The following is a 16004-nucleotide window of genomic DNA, read 5'->3' as shown; positions in this document are numbered from 1 at the left end:
GGAAATCTTGGCACTCACTATAATATTCTAGACATTCTGCCTGATAATCATTATCACACATTTGAGATCTATTTGTTCCTGGCTTCCATGATGACTAACCAAACAAATTCCTTGGTGTCCAGATTTAGAAATACTGTGAATTGTTCACTAGTTGTATTGGTTTCTGATCACAAAAGTTTCTTCCAGTATCTGGTGTTATCACTGCTGCTTAGCCAGCTCCTTAGTAGCCCAACTTCAGGCTAATTACTGCCCAGGCAATAGGTTTGTGGCTTGCATTTTTTAGATCATAACATAATATTTTTCCTATAAACTGTCATAGCTGCCTGGATGACATATTTGTTTACCTGTAACCAATTATACTTTGTCCAGCAGTTACTTTTCCTTCATCAAAAGGTTTTGTTTGTTTCCTGCATGCCTGACACTGTTTTCAATTGTAGAAATCACAGTATTCCTTTTATTTCATCCAGACTTGTTAAAGTTTTGGGAGGAGTTTGAATTTACATTGTGTTTCCAATCCCTAAAAGATCTTTCACATATATCATGCAGTTTCCTACCATAAGCCCTAATAACTCTAATTAATCTGCCAGTGTTCTTTCTCCAACTAAGGCCAGTTTAGTGACAATATAATGCATTTCCTCATTGAACCTGACTATAGTTTAATACATACTTTTTAAAAAAAATCGATGAAGGTTGTTTGCTTGTTTGTTTGTTTATTTGTTTGTTTCCTCAGTGCAAAACCTCCTTACCTCTTTCAGCTAATGGTGGAGAGATTTCTATCTAATAGTAATATTTGAAGGCAGTCAGGATTTTGCATCAGAAGAGAAAGCCATTAAGAATGGATTTTTGGGCCGGGCGCTGTAGCTCACACCTGTAATCCCAGCACTTTGGGAGGCCGAGGCGGGCAGATCACGAGGTCAAGAGATAGAGATAGCGAAACCCCGTCTCTACTAAAAATACATAAAATTAGCCGGGTGTGGTTGCCGGCGCCTGTAGTCCCAGCTACTCAGAAGGCTGAGGCAAGAGAATGGCGTGAACCTGGGAGGCAGAGCTAGCAGTGAGCCGAGATCTCGCGGCTGCACTCCAGCCTGGGCAGTAGAGACTCCATCTCAAAAAAAAAAAAGAATGGATATTTGTAAGTTAGGTTCAACATTTTTTTGGTCTTATAAAAAGACTTGTTAAGTCAGAATGAGAGGAGTAAGGGCCTCTCTCATTCAAATTTCACCTCTTGGCGAAAGATGCTCTGTTTTTGGCTCTTTGTAGAGGTAGTGACTTTAACAACTAGTTTCTAATGAGCTATAGAAACCCACAGGCTTAATCCATAGTACATTCCCCACCCTTCATCCCTCTCTTCTGCAAATCATTTGTCAACATGTATTGTTGCTTATTATTCGCTAAGATCTTATTTGTGATGTAGTGAAAATATAGACACAACAAAATGACAGGTAAATTAAATTGGAGAGCAGAAACATACACACATACACAGAACCACAAATACACAGCCACACTGCAACTATCACCATGAATCATGAACACTACTACCATCACCAACAACCAGTAATCCTAAATTGGAGTAATGAAAGGGAATAAATCTAGAAAGATATCACATTTCCAAAACTGTGTGAAACTGATTAGATGTTTTAAAATAATAGGTTTGTTTTCATTAATATAGCTACTACACTGACTCTCATAACTAGTTGATATTTTCGAGAATAAGAAAATATAAAATATGATTTTTGTGTTGCTATGCAGGAGGATATAATCAATTTGCAAGTAGAGAATGTAACAGAATTACATGCACAAAGGGCTTCTTTTTTTTTTTTTTTCTGTTGTGTACTCAGAATAAATGCTATTTGTTAAGGTTAACAAAGCTCACACAAAAGCTGTTTCAATCCAGGGTTTAACAGTGTAAATTCGGAGGCATTACCTTGTGGATTTACCTTACATCCCTGGGTTGAATGTGTTTGTGACTGGCTTTGATCCAAACTAACTAGAGGCAAATCCTCCCCTGCCTAATGAGTATCAGGTCAATGTGGAGCAGGGTATTGCTAAATCTACAAAGATATTGACTAAATCTAGGCTCAACAAGATAAAATGTTTATATTATTATCATTTTTAATTTTGATGCATGAGCAGCTCAAAACTAGTTGTATACTCATTAAACATTACTGTAACATAAGGGTCAAACGATTTTCTCAAAGCTAAATTATTCAGAAAAGGAAAGATGTACTAGAAAGAGCATGGGCTTGAAATTTAAACAGACTGATTGTGTTCAGTCTCTTTTTACAACCCACCATTTGTGTGATTTGAAGCGACATACTTACATTTTCTATGTGTGTTTCCTAAGCTTTAAAATGAGAACAACATTATTTACATCAGAAATTTGTAAACTTTTTCATGTATGCCACATGAGATTAAACATGGGGCAATTTGTGGGTATCTATGTGGAGCTCGGCAAAATATAATCTTTATATTATATATTTATTAGAAAAATACAATTCAAGTCTTGGGTAAAATACTGTATTGGTTTGTATAATACTTCCAAATAGTTTCATGAGCAACTTGAGCTTGATCCACGAACATAATATTTTGGAGGTTTTTAAAATATCAGGTCTTAAGTTTGCTTACATGTTTATAATAATCCTTTCAAAATATTGTTAGTTGTCATCAATATGTAACTCTGCACAAGTGCATAAGAAATATAAAGCATTGGCCGGGCGTGGTGGCTCATGCCTGTAATCCTAGAACTTTGGGAGGCCGAAGCGGGCAGATCACAAGGTCAAGAGATTGAGACCACCCTGGAGAACATGGTAAAACCCCATCTCTACTAAAAATACACAAATTAGCTGGGAGTGGTGGCATGCACCTGCAGACTCAGCTACTCGGGAGGCTGAGGCAGGAGAATCACTTGAACCTGGGAAGCGGAGGTTGCAGTGAGCCAAGATCACACCACTGCACTCCAGCCTGGCGACAGAGCAAGACTTTGTCAAGAAAAAAAAAAAAAAAGAAGGAAAGAAATACAAAGCATTTTAGAACCATGCAAAATTGTTCAATTGAATTATATTTACAGTTGAATAACTTATTTTATTAATAAATATTAAATGTACTGGTATAATGTGAATGTATTTTAAATGTAACTGAATTTTTCATATAAATGATTTCACAGTAAGATGAAGCCTTTATTTGCAAAGTTTTGTATACTTTCTGAGCAATTAACTCTGGGGCGAGTTCAAACAGCACTATTAGTTCCAGTTTTCCATTGCTACATAAAAAGCCACCGTTAATTTTACAACTTAAAGCAATAATATTAATTTAGTTTTCTCGCAAACTTGCAATTTTGGTAGGGTTCAGCAAAGATGGCTTATTCCCCTCCCCTCAGCCCCACCCAGTGGTATCAGCTACAATAGCTTAAGTGCAACTAAAGGATCAATTTTCCAGAAGACCATTTACATGGCTGATATCTTGATGCTGGCTGCTGGCTGGAAGCTCATCCAGGTGCTGTCAGCCAGGGGCCTTAGTTTACATCTATGTAGTCATCTTCATAGAGATCCTCAGGCTTCTCTCAGAATGATGACTGGGTTCCAAGAGCTACAATTCCAAAAGACAGGAAAGTGGAGACTGCTAGTCTTTTATTACCTGGGCTCAGAAACTAGGCATCACTTCTGTTTCATTCTGTTGATGAAACAGTCACAAATTCACCCAGATTCAAGAGGAGAGAGCACAGACTGCCACCATTTTCCATCCACTACAATATTTAATGATAGAGTTTGGAGGTGCCACTCATAGTCATGTGTATCATGAGACAGTTTGCCTGTTTGTTATGCTCTACAGATCCCTGAAACCCAACCCCGTTCAGCAGCATCACCAGTTCCTTGTGGGTAACGGGCAGTAGTGAATTCTGAATCTATTACAATTGTTGAGTAGCTATCCAGGTAATAGAGCAATTTCTTGGCCAAGCCCAGGATATTAATGAGTGTTAGCAAGTACCTGTTCTGCTCACTGTCTGTGAAGATCATGGAGTGTTCATCTGCCTGTGCTGTGCTTTGCTATCTATGGGGTACTTCTCACTGACAGAGACATTTCCAGGAATTCTGACAAACTGAAAACCCTTCAAGTTTTCCTGAAAGTTGAGAAGTTCAACATCTTGTTGTACACCTGTCTTAGTCAGTTTGGGCTGATATAACAGAGTACCATAGACTGAGTGGCTTATAAACAACAGAAATATATTAGGTTGCTGCAAACATAATTGCAGTTTTTTATTAGGTTGATGCAAAAACCGCAATTACGTTTGCACCAACTTAATATTTCTCACAGTTCTGGAGACTCAAAGTCCAAGATCAGTAAACAGCATGGCCAAGTTCTGGTGAGGGCCTCCTTCCAGGTTGCACACTGTCAACTTCCTGCTGTAAGTTCTCATATGGTAAAAAGAGGAAAAGAGGGGTTGAAAACTCTCTAGAGTTGTTGTTGTTTTGTTTTTTGCTTTTTTTTTTCAAGACAGAGTCTCACTTTTCCACCCCAAGCTGGAGAGCAGTGGCATGATCATAGATCACTGCAGCCTAGAATTCCTGGGCTTAAGGGATCCTCCCACCTTAAGCTCCCAAGTAGCTGAGATTATAGGCACAAGCTACGTTGCCTGGCTCTTGGGACCCTTTTATAATCCCATTCATAAGGATTCCATCCTCATAAGCTAATTATTGGTAAAAAGCTTCACCTCCTAATTTCATCACAATGGGGGCTGGAATTTCAATGTATGCATTTTAGGGTGACAAAAAGTTTCAGTCCATAGCAACGCCTATACTCTATTGCAACAAATCGTGTGTGAAACTTGTTTCCCTTCATAGGATTAACCATGATGCATATAATATGAGCTAATAATAGGTATGTAAATAGTGGTTAAAAATGTGGAGCCTGGGTTCAGACCATTAAAATTAAATTTCTGGTTTCATCTTTATCTAGTTGTTTGATGTTGTTGGTAAAATAGAGATTAAAAAAGATTTTATCTCGGGTTGTTATAAGGAATACATAGGATAAGGCATACAGTAGATAAAGTCCAGCACATAGTTGATATTACAATAAATTGCTCTAATTATAATAAATCTCATAACTCACATGTCTGCAAGCCATGGATAAACCCAAGGTTTTCAGTGGTGCTTACTTTTATAATCTTTTCAAAACAATCATTAATAGTGATTTACTCAATTTGATAGTTTTTTATTTTTAGCCTTTTTGCCTTATACTTAATGTTCTGTAACTATTTTCCTCTCATTTACACTGCTTGAAACACCTCCTATTTCAATATTACCTATGGTATGTGATAATTCACTTCAAGTTTCATACAGTAAAATATTAATGAAGAGGCCAAGAAAAAACAGACCACAGATTTGCTAGATCTGCAAATTAAGACTCCAAATTTATTACTATGTTTTCTTTGTCATCTTGAAGCCAGCTTTCAATCTAATTGACTCAATTTTTATATAGGATCTAATTTTTAAAAACAAAATTTTAGGAAACACTATATAGTAAGAGAAAATTAAATTTCGCAACTCAAATGTTCATTTAATTGATTTTTAATGGTGTAAGTTAAGCTTTCCAAAGTCATAGATTTTTATTCAAAAAGCATAGTTAATCAGTATTTGGTGCCTCCCTTCCTTTCCCTCATATACTTCTGTTAAGATCGGCACCCATCGGAGGATTGACATGAGATCACAATATGTGGGGACGTCAGCCTCTTAGTGTGCTGAGTGTCAATGAGGGACAAGGCCAAGTGGAGAAAGGAGTGCAAGGAAAAAGAGCAGAGACCAAGAAAATTGAAACAGTAATATTATTTTCTCAAGAAGGAACTAAGCGTGAGTTCTTAGAGTACTATAGGTATTTCCAACCCACTTGAGTCCAAATAATATTTAAGAAACAAAGGGAATCTGTTCTGGGGGAGCAGAATAGATTATATATATGTAGAAGTGAAATCATCATGAGGCAGTCATAGAAATCCAGTCATTTGGGGAAATTTGCTAAGCATAACAATGGAGACAGAAGAAAAATTCAGATGCCCTGAAAATAGAGGTTGACAAAAAAGGAGAGAGAATCAATAGACTTGGGTCAGATGGCTGAGATTCTTCACAATATCTCATTCTCAAAATATCAGTAGTTTGCAAGGAGTAATCAGAGACAATTGTACCAAAGGCCTCTGTCAGAAGTGAATCTAATAGAGAAGACTGACCTATTTTCCCTGATTTCCTTTAGTTTCAGGGACCTATTTATTAATATCACTCAAGTTTATTATGGCTCTGTCAATTTTTCTTGGATTATCTCCAACTTATGTTGTATTTATTGTGCACTAGTTTCAAAACTTTCTGTAGAACTTGAAAGGCCTTCTTTCATTATCTTCTTGCACCTAGTCTTGCAGCTCATAATTTATCTTTCCTCAGAACCCCATAGGTAAACTTTTCTTCAGAATCAGGTAGTAAATACACTAGATTTGAATTTTTAGTGGTGGTTGAATGGTCTCTGTTACAAGTTCTCAATTCTGCCTTTGTAGTGCAAAAATAGCCATAGACAATAAGTAAATTCATGGGTGTGTCTGTGTCCTAGTGAAATTTTATTAACAGAAATACGTAGCCTGTTATCTGTAGTTGTAGTTTACTGACCATTGCCTTTAGAAGGTAAACGTACCCCTTCCCTGAAAAAGCTTTCAGGATTTTTGTTTTGTTCAAATTCTTAGTTTTGCTGTTATTAGGATATGACTTCTTGCAGAATTTTTTTTTCTTGTGTTAATCCTGAATGTCAAACTTTTTTTACTTGTGTTAATCCTGAATGTCAAACAATAACTTTTTTCCAAAGACTGGAGCTTTTATTTTGGAAAATGTCCTTCTATTAGACTGATGATTTTCTCTGCCCATTCTCTCAATTCTGTTATTTTGTTATTATACTAATGAATAGTTGGAATTCTTGAACTAGCCATTATATCATATACCTTTTCTGTATACTTTTTCTCTGGTGATTATAAAAAAAATTAAGTTCTTTCTTTTATCTCACTTATTTTAACTTTAATTGAGTCAAATCTGCTATTCACTTCTTTTTTCTAAATTAATATTTGGTGGGGTTCGTTTTCTCAGTAGTCAAAATAATTCTATTTTCTCTTTTTATTTCTTTGGGTGGGCTAATTTTCTGTTTACTGTGTTCGCTATTTCAGTTTCTTTGTGCTAGGCAGAATAAAATGTTTATTTTTAATTATTTATTATATATATAATATATAATAATATATGTGATTATTATATATAATACATATAATAATATATGTGATTATTATATATAATACATATAATAATATATGTGATTATTATATATAATACATATAATAATATATGTGATTATTATATATAATACATATAATAATATATGTGATTATTATATATAATACATATAATAATATATGTGATTATTATATATAATACATATAATAATATATGTGATTTGTCATATAAGCAGAATAGTATTTATCTCTAGCATGTATGGATGAGAATTTGAATGAGGAAGAATTTTTATTCACCATTTAGTGAAGTTCAGGTATTTGCTACAGAAAGCTTGCTCCTAATAATGAGGGTGCACATTGTGCAACTGGGGCAAGGTGTGTAGGGGGTGTATTTTTTTTTTTTTTTGAGACAAAGTCTCGCTCTATTGCCTAGGCTGGAGTGCAGTGGCGCAATCTTGGCTCACTGCAAGCTCCGCCTCTCGGATTCAGGCCATTCTCCTGCCTCAGCCTCCCAAGTAGCTGGGACTACAGGCGCTGGCCACCCCAGCCGACTAATTTTTTGTATTTTTAGTAGAGACGGGGTTTCGCCATGTCAGCCAGGATGGTCTCGATCTCCTGACCTCGTGATCCGCCCACCTCAGCCTCCTAAAGTGCTAGAATTACAAGCACGAGCCACCAGGCCCAGCCGGATGATGGAAAATCCTTTCCCTCTTGGCAGTCCTAAATTACTTGGTATTCTATTGTGTTTTTCTTTCCCAAGTGACCAATCTAGGTATATCCTATGTTAAAATTCTCACTGCAGAGAGCAATACTTGTAGTTTAAACTCAAATCCCATTAAAAAAATATCAAGAGCAAACACTAATACTGCACTTAATATATTTCAGGTGCCATTCTAAGTACTTTCCACTTTTAACATTTTTAATACTCACAACTGCATACGAACAACTATTATCCCTTATATACCAATGGATAAATTGAAATTTGCTAGATTATAAAATTTGCCCAAGTTTACATAGATAACAAGTGGAAGATGTGGTACTTAATCCCATAGTTTGACTCCCAAGTCAGTGTTTTTAACCACCACCATACTATTCTAGCTACCTGCTGAGCAATGCCCAAGTTATTCTCTCAGATTGTCAAGCAATGGTTGGTCTAATCTTATCCTTGACAAATGGCCCAGTCCTTCTCTGATACTTGCTTGACTTGATCTTGTGATTCCAAAATTCTTTTGGGAAATTTTAGTTGTTTTAGATGTCTGCCTTTTTGCCTGTGTAGAATTAATTCCTCAGTTCTAATGAGTTTTGCTATTAATTTATGCAATTCATATTTATCTGAAATTCTTCAGTATTCCATTCTCCTTCTAGCTTATCCTTATCCTTCCAATGTTTCTATGTTTTATGCTTATTTTTTAAGATACTTATTCTCCTATTTTAATGAGATCTAGGATGAAAGGAGATGTAAAAAAACAGTGATCTTGAGTCAGAAAATTCCCCTTGAGCTTTACAAAACTGTGATCAATTCCTGAAACAATTGCATTGGAATTTTGATTGAAGCCTCTACTAATTACGTATTTACTTAAGGATATATGACACTATCTAAAAATTTTTCTTTATTTCTTTACAATAGTGTGTGTGTTCGTGTGCATGAATTTGTCTGGATGTCCAGTGTTCTACATTTCTTAGTGAAGTTATTTCAGTATTGTCATGAAATATATCTCTGACTTGTTTTTTTAAACAGAAAGCATGAAATTATACTCTGAATATATATTCTTAAGTCTTCCATTTAGCTAATATTATTGAGCATCTACTTGTTCCTGCTATAGGTGCTGGATATATAACAGTGAAAATGAAAAAGATATTTACTGTTATAATGTAGCTTACTTCTAGTGGGAAAAATCTATAGCCCATGTTTATTAAAAATGAAGAAATTATCAACTATGCACATACAAATATGTAGATTAAACAAATTTAAAACATCCAATACTTTAGAAAGCCTAGAGAAATAAAACATTTCCTCATTAACTGAAAATCAATTCCAGATTAGCACTTTCAAATTAGTGTAACCTTGATATTTTCTTACATACCTGGGGAATGGAGCTTTCCTGTAGATATTCTCGTGATTAGAGTTAGAAGGTGAATTCAAATCAACAGCTACTTATTGATTAACTATTGTGTAGTCAGCACCATGTACATAAAATCATTCTAGTGAAGACATTAAAAATCAGACAAGGAATATATACACCTAAAACACTTATCAATACCAGACTATAAATTACTAAGATGCAAATGAGAGGTATTGATGAGTTCTCACAGGAGTTCAGAAGACATATAGTGTTTGTACAATAATATAATAATCAATAACATTACACTGAAACAAATCTAATTTTTATGGAGCAATTCAGTAGGCATTCAACATATTTTCTCTTCCTCAAGATCATATTATGAACATTAAAATAAGGCATAGTAGATGGAAGCTAAAAAATACTAATTCGTTGTGTATAATAAACCAAACTTAAACAGAACACTCTTGCCAATGGCACATATATCTTCTCTTGTTTGCTTATTCAAAACTCCAGTGTATTTCTCTATTTTTTATGTATGCATTGTAAGATATTTTATTTTATCATGAAAATGCTGTGTTTTGCCAAAAAATGCAATGTACTTTTGTGTTATTTTGAAGCTTGTAATACCTACAAGATATCTTCTTAAATGGTCTATAATGATCTCTAGAACATAATATGTCATTATAAATGAAAAGATTTTATAAACACATAAACATATAGTGATGGCACAGTATATAAACACAGCTTATATATTCGCAAGCTGTCTTATTAGAATAGTTTTTATGCCAGTGTTCACAAAACCTAAAGATAGTTTTATGTTGAACTTTCAAAGCCTATAATACTATCCCTTAGAGAAAGTGAAAATGAATGTGACTTTCAAGTGAAAGTATTACTACGAAATTATAGATTTTGTTACTATGAGATAATTTTCTGAATAATGACAGTGATATTTTATAGTTGACAGGAAAATTACTAATTAAAATATGACTATAGCCCTTTTTGAACTATTTATCTGACAGTATAAGACATTTTAACTTTGGGTACAATATGTAGTTAAATATTTTTTCAGTGCTATCAGTTTTCATTAGATGTGATAAGATCCTTTATAGTATATTCCTAAGATCAGTCATATCCTATTTAAGATTTGAAGGGGGAAAGGTAGTCAAAATAGGGATTAGCTTAAGAGTCTAATACACAAATAAATACTACAAGCCCTCATTTCCTTGTTTCAACTGTCTGCTAGATAAAGCAGGGAAGATATAGCATGAAAAGATAGAAATATTGATATGATAGTAGAATTATCTGGAATTAACAAGGTTCAGAAGAAAAGCCATTTTTTAAACATATGACTATCTTCCTCACTTGACTGAAGATAATAACAAAATAGAAATAAACCTTGACACCATCTACAATTATTCATTGAGGTATGAGTATCCCCTATTATTTTTTTCACAATATTTATGAAACTGATAAATCACATTGTTATTGTGGAAAAATATATATATAACATGATGTAATTTTAGCCATTTGTAAATATACAATTTAGTTGCATTAAATTTATTCACAATGCTGTCAACCCACACTATTATCTATACCCCCAAATGTTTTATCATCCCCAACTCACCAATAGCTCTCAATTTCATCTTAGTAATTTATAGTCTGGTATTGATAAGTGTTTTAGGTGTGTATATTCCTTTTCTGATTTTTAATGTATTCACTAGAATAGTTTTGTGTATAAACCCTGTGCCCATTAAACAATAACTGTGTACCCATTAAACAGTAACTGTCCCTTCTCCCCTTAATAACCCCTTCAACCCTTAGGAATTTATAATCTCCCTTCTTTTTCTATGAATTTGTTTATTCTAAGTATCTGACACACATGGAAACATACGATATTTATCTTCTGTATCTGGCTTATTTTACTAAGCAAAATTCTTTCAAGGTTTATCCATATTGAAGCTTATATCAAAATTGTATTCTTTCCATGACATTAGCAATGTGGTGAAATAGGCTATCCAAACCTTTGTCTCCCCATAGAAACAACAATTAGACAGCTATCTTTGGATGAAAATAGATCTGAATGAGTTCAGTTCAGATAAAAAGCTGCAGCAACACATTGGAGAAAAAAAATAGCTGCATAGAAAAAATAGCAGAAAGAGTTTTTTTTGCTTGCATCATCCTATCCCCCAGCCTGGGACAGTTCAGCCTCAAAAAGAAACTCTCAGCCCATGATTTTCCCTCATGCTGAAAAAGAAAGTAGTGCAAATGTCTAGCTTCCCTGGCCTTTTCGGTCACTGCTTGAAGGGTCCATTTTGGTTATATCCCAACCAGACTACCAGAAAGATCAATATAGCTGAGATGTCTGGAGAAGCTGAAAACAAAGAAAAAGGGTAGGGCCAAACAGTTTCAGCCATGCAGCAAGTGATACTAGCATGGTCCCCAGTGGCCTCAGGGAAGATTCTAGCAGTTGTTGCTGCTGAGGAGCTCAATAGCCATCAAAGTTGCTGTGGAGACGCCATAAAAGCAGATGTTGCTTCACCACCCTGGGCCGTAACCAGCACCCACTCTTCTTTTCCCCTTGCAAAAATATGCACATTCAAACTCCAGCGCTGCCATTACTCTACTCCCTTCTGTGTTTAGGATCCTGGCTCTGCACCCACTCCATGCCTGCTCACATCCGACAGGAGCACCACAGGTCGCAAGCCCACACCATAGTGTCTGTCCATGGTCACTCTGTTCATGCTCATGCTTCCGACCCTAATTCTGCAACCACTCTGGGCAATTTTGTGCCTCACACACTGGCATCACTGCCACTGAAAGCACACTCAAATGCTGGAACCAGCACCAAAATGAATTCCCTCAGCCATAAATTCTTCCTGTGGAAGTAAAATAAAACAAGAAAACTGCAACAGCCTTCACCTTTAGGGACCTCAAAATTCCTAGCTATGTCAGGAGAGTAGAAGAATGCCCACAGCCTTGGCTAATGAGATCTCCCTGAGTCTATGCTGACACTGACCTCAGCTGATGGAGCTGCATGGAAACTATGCTACCACACACTTTTTAGCCAGTACCCTTGTACCCACCAATAGGTGAATATCTTCCAACACACACACATGCACACACACACACACACACAAAGAGAGAGAGAGAGAGAGAGAGAAGTATGTAAAGGTAGGAAGACGTGACTATTCCCTAAAATAGGAAGACATCAATGCAAGGTTATAATAAACAAAAAAAGTAAGAAAACATGACACCACCAAAGAAACACAATAATTTTTTAGTAACTGACCACCCCAAAATGGAGCTTTATCAATTCCCTGACCAAGAAGTCAAAAAAACATTAGGAAAGCTCAGTGAGCTACAAGAGAATAAAGAAAATCAACTAAACAAAATCAGGGAAACAATACAGGAAAAAAATTAGAAGTTATATAATAAGAAACAATTTTAAAAGACACAGAAATTCCGGAGCTGAAAATTTCAATAAAGAGCCCCAACAGAAAACTCAATCATGCAGATGAAAGAATCAGTTAGCTTGAAGAGAGATCACTTAAAATTATCCAGTTAGAGGAATGAAAAGAAGAAAGAATGAAAAAAATGAATAAAGCCTATATAACTTATGGAATACCATTAAGTGAAACAATTTACAGATAAAGGAAATTCCCAGACAGAGTGGAGAAAAAGAAAGGAGCCAAAAAGTAATTTTTTTAAACGATGGAAAAGTTCCTCAAATTGTGCAGAGAAACAGGCATCCAAATCCATTATGCCCATAAACCCTAAATAAGTTGAAGATCAAGTGATCTTCAGAAATACATTATGGTCAACTTGTCTAAAGTCAAGGACAAAAAGGAAATTTTGAAAGGGACTAAAATAGCATAACATCACATATAAGAGAATCTCTATAAGACTGTTGGTATATTTATCAACAGAAACCTCACAAACTAGGGGAAAATAAGATGACATATTCAAAGTACTGAAATAAAAAATTGCCATTCAAGAATACTGTATCAGGAAACATGTCCTTCAGAAAGAAAGGAGAGATAAAAACTTTCCCAAGCTAAAACTGAGGGAGTTCAACACTGCTAAACGTGCTTTACAAGACATGCTTAAATAAATTCTTCAAACTGAAATAAACGCATACTAAACAACAATACAAAAGCATATGAAAGCATAAATTTCACTGGGGAAGCTGATTATATAACCATATACAGATCATTCTTACGCATTAATGGTGATGCATGATTTATTTTAATTCTAATATAAAAGTTAAAAGATAAGAATTTGTTAATGCATACCCAATATTAATAAAAGCAAATCATGACTACAATAACACAAAGCTGAAGGAGAAAGTAAAACTGTAGTTTTAACTTCAGTCTTAACTGAAGTTAAGTTGTTACCAACTTAAAATAGGTTTAACTATAAGATACAACTTATAGTATCTCAAAACAAGATACAGTATACAAACATTAAGCCAACCACAAAGAAAAATCTATAATAGATACACAAAAGATAAAGAGAAAATAATCAAAGTAAAATGTTAAATAATTATTGAATAACAAAATAAGACAGCAAGAGAAGAAAAAGAATAGAGAAACAACTGAAAAATAGATTGAAAAGAATGAACAAAATGGCAATAGTAGGGCCAAACTTACCAATAATCACCTTACATGAAAATGAACTAAACTGTCCAATCAAAAGTCTTAGAGGGGTTATACAGAAAAAAAAAATCACAGATATATGTACAATAGGCTTACTTTAGACTTAAAGACACACATAGGCTGCAAGTGAAGGAATAGAAAAATATATTCGATGCAATAGATAACTAAAAGAAAGCATGTGTGACTACACTTATATCAGATAAAATATAGTTTCCTTCTAAACCTGTCTCTAAAGACAAACATTATATAACGATAAAAGATTAATTCAACAGGGAGATGTAACAGTCATAAATATATATGCCCCCAACATCAAAGCATGTAAGTATGTGAAGAAAATATTAACAGATCTGATGACAGAAATTGACAACAATATAATAACAGCAGGGGACTTTTGATATTCCACTTACAATAGTGGATAGAACATTCAGACAGAAAACCAAGAAAGATAAAACAGACTTCTGCGATGTGTAGACCAGTGGAACTAACACACACAAACAGAACTTTCCAACAAACAGCATAAGAATACACATTCTTCTCAAAAACACATGGAACATTCCTCAGTATAGATCACTTATTAGGTCACAAAATAAATCTTAATAAATTTAAGGATATTGAAATCATTCCAAGTATTTTTTCTTGACCACAATAGAATGAAACGTAAAACTAATAACAGGAAGAAAACTGGAAAATTCACAAATACTTGGAAACTAAACACGTAGCTTGAACAATCATTGGGTCAAAGAGGAAATCAAAATAGAATTAAAAATGACAATACAACATACCAAAACCTATGAGATAAAGCAAAAGCAGTAATAAAAATACAAGAGTAATGAGAGAAAAGTTTACAGTGATGAACACTTACATTAAAAAAGAAGAAAGACCTCAAATAAACACTTGAACTTAACATCACAGATAACTAGAAAAATAACAACGAACTAACCTAGTGTTAGTGGTGGGGTGGTGGCAGAAGGAAACAATCAAGAGTAGATCACAAATAAGTACAATAGAGATTTTATGAAAATAGAAAAGAAGAAACAATTACAGAGTTGGTGTTAAGAAAAAATAAGCCCTTTATTAGACTAAGAGAAAATGAGAGAGGACTCAGATAATAAAATCCAGACATGAAAGAGAAGACATTACAATCTATGTCTCAGGAATAAAAATGATCATAAAGGCATATTATGAATAATCATGTCCCAACAAGTTGCATAACCTAGAATAAATGAATAAATTCCTAGAGCTATATAACCTAATAATATAAAATCAAGAAGAAATAAAAAGCAGGAACAGATAAAAAAATTAAGAAGATTAAAGCAATAATCAAGTATCTCCTAACAAATAAAAACCCAAGACTAGATGGCTTTATAGATGAATTCTAACAAACATCAAAGAGGAATTAACACCACACCTTATTAAATTTTTCCCAAAAATAGAAAATGATCAAACACTTCCAAACTTATTTTATGAGTTCAGAATCACCCTCATACCAAAATAAGACAAAGACATTACAAGAAAAGAAAACCACAATATAGTATTTCTAATAAACATAAAATAAAAGTACTCAATAATATACAAGCAAACCAAATTCTGCTAAATTCAGAGCATCATACACCATGACCAAATGGGACTTATCCCTAGAATTCAAGGATTGTTCAACTTACAAAAATTGATCAGTGTGATACAAAACGTTAATAAATTTTTTTCAAAATGACCATCTCAATAGATGCAGGAAACACACTTGATGAAATTCAACATCCATTCATGATTAAATCAATTAGCAAAATACAACTGTCCCTTAGTATCTGAGGGGAATTGGTTTTAGGACCTTCTGTGGTTACAAAAATCCATGAGTTCTCAAGTCTCATGGTCAGCCCTTGCAGAACTGTGGATACAAACATTGCCCCTTCAAATCTGCAGATTTTGCATCCCTCAAATTACATGTTTTCTACCCATGGTTGAATCCAGGGATGTGGAACCCAGGGATATAGAGGACTGACTATAGTTTTAGAAGGCACAATAAAAGTCATATGTGAAAATCTC

This window comes from Symphalangus syndactylus, chromosome 7 (genome assembly GCF_028878055.3).
Source record: "Symphalangus syndactylus isolate Jambi chromosome 7, NHGRI_mSymSyn1-v2.1_pri, whole genome shotgun sequence".
In the NCBI taxonomy this organism is placed as follows: Eukaryota; Metazoa; Chordata; class Mammalia; order Primates; family Hylobatidae; genus Symphalangus; species Symphalangus syndactylus.
This window is presented reverse-complemented; position numbering follows the sequence as displayed.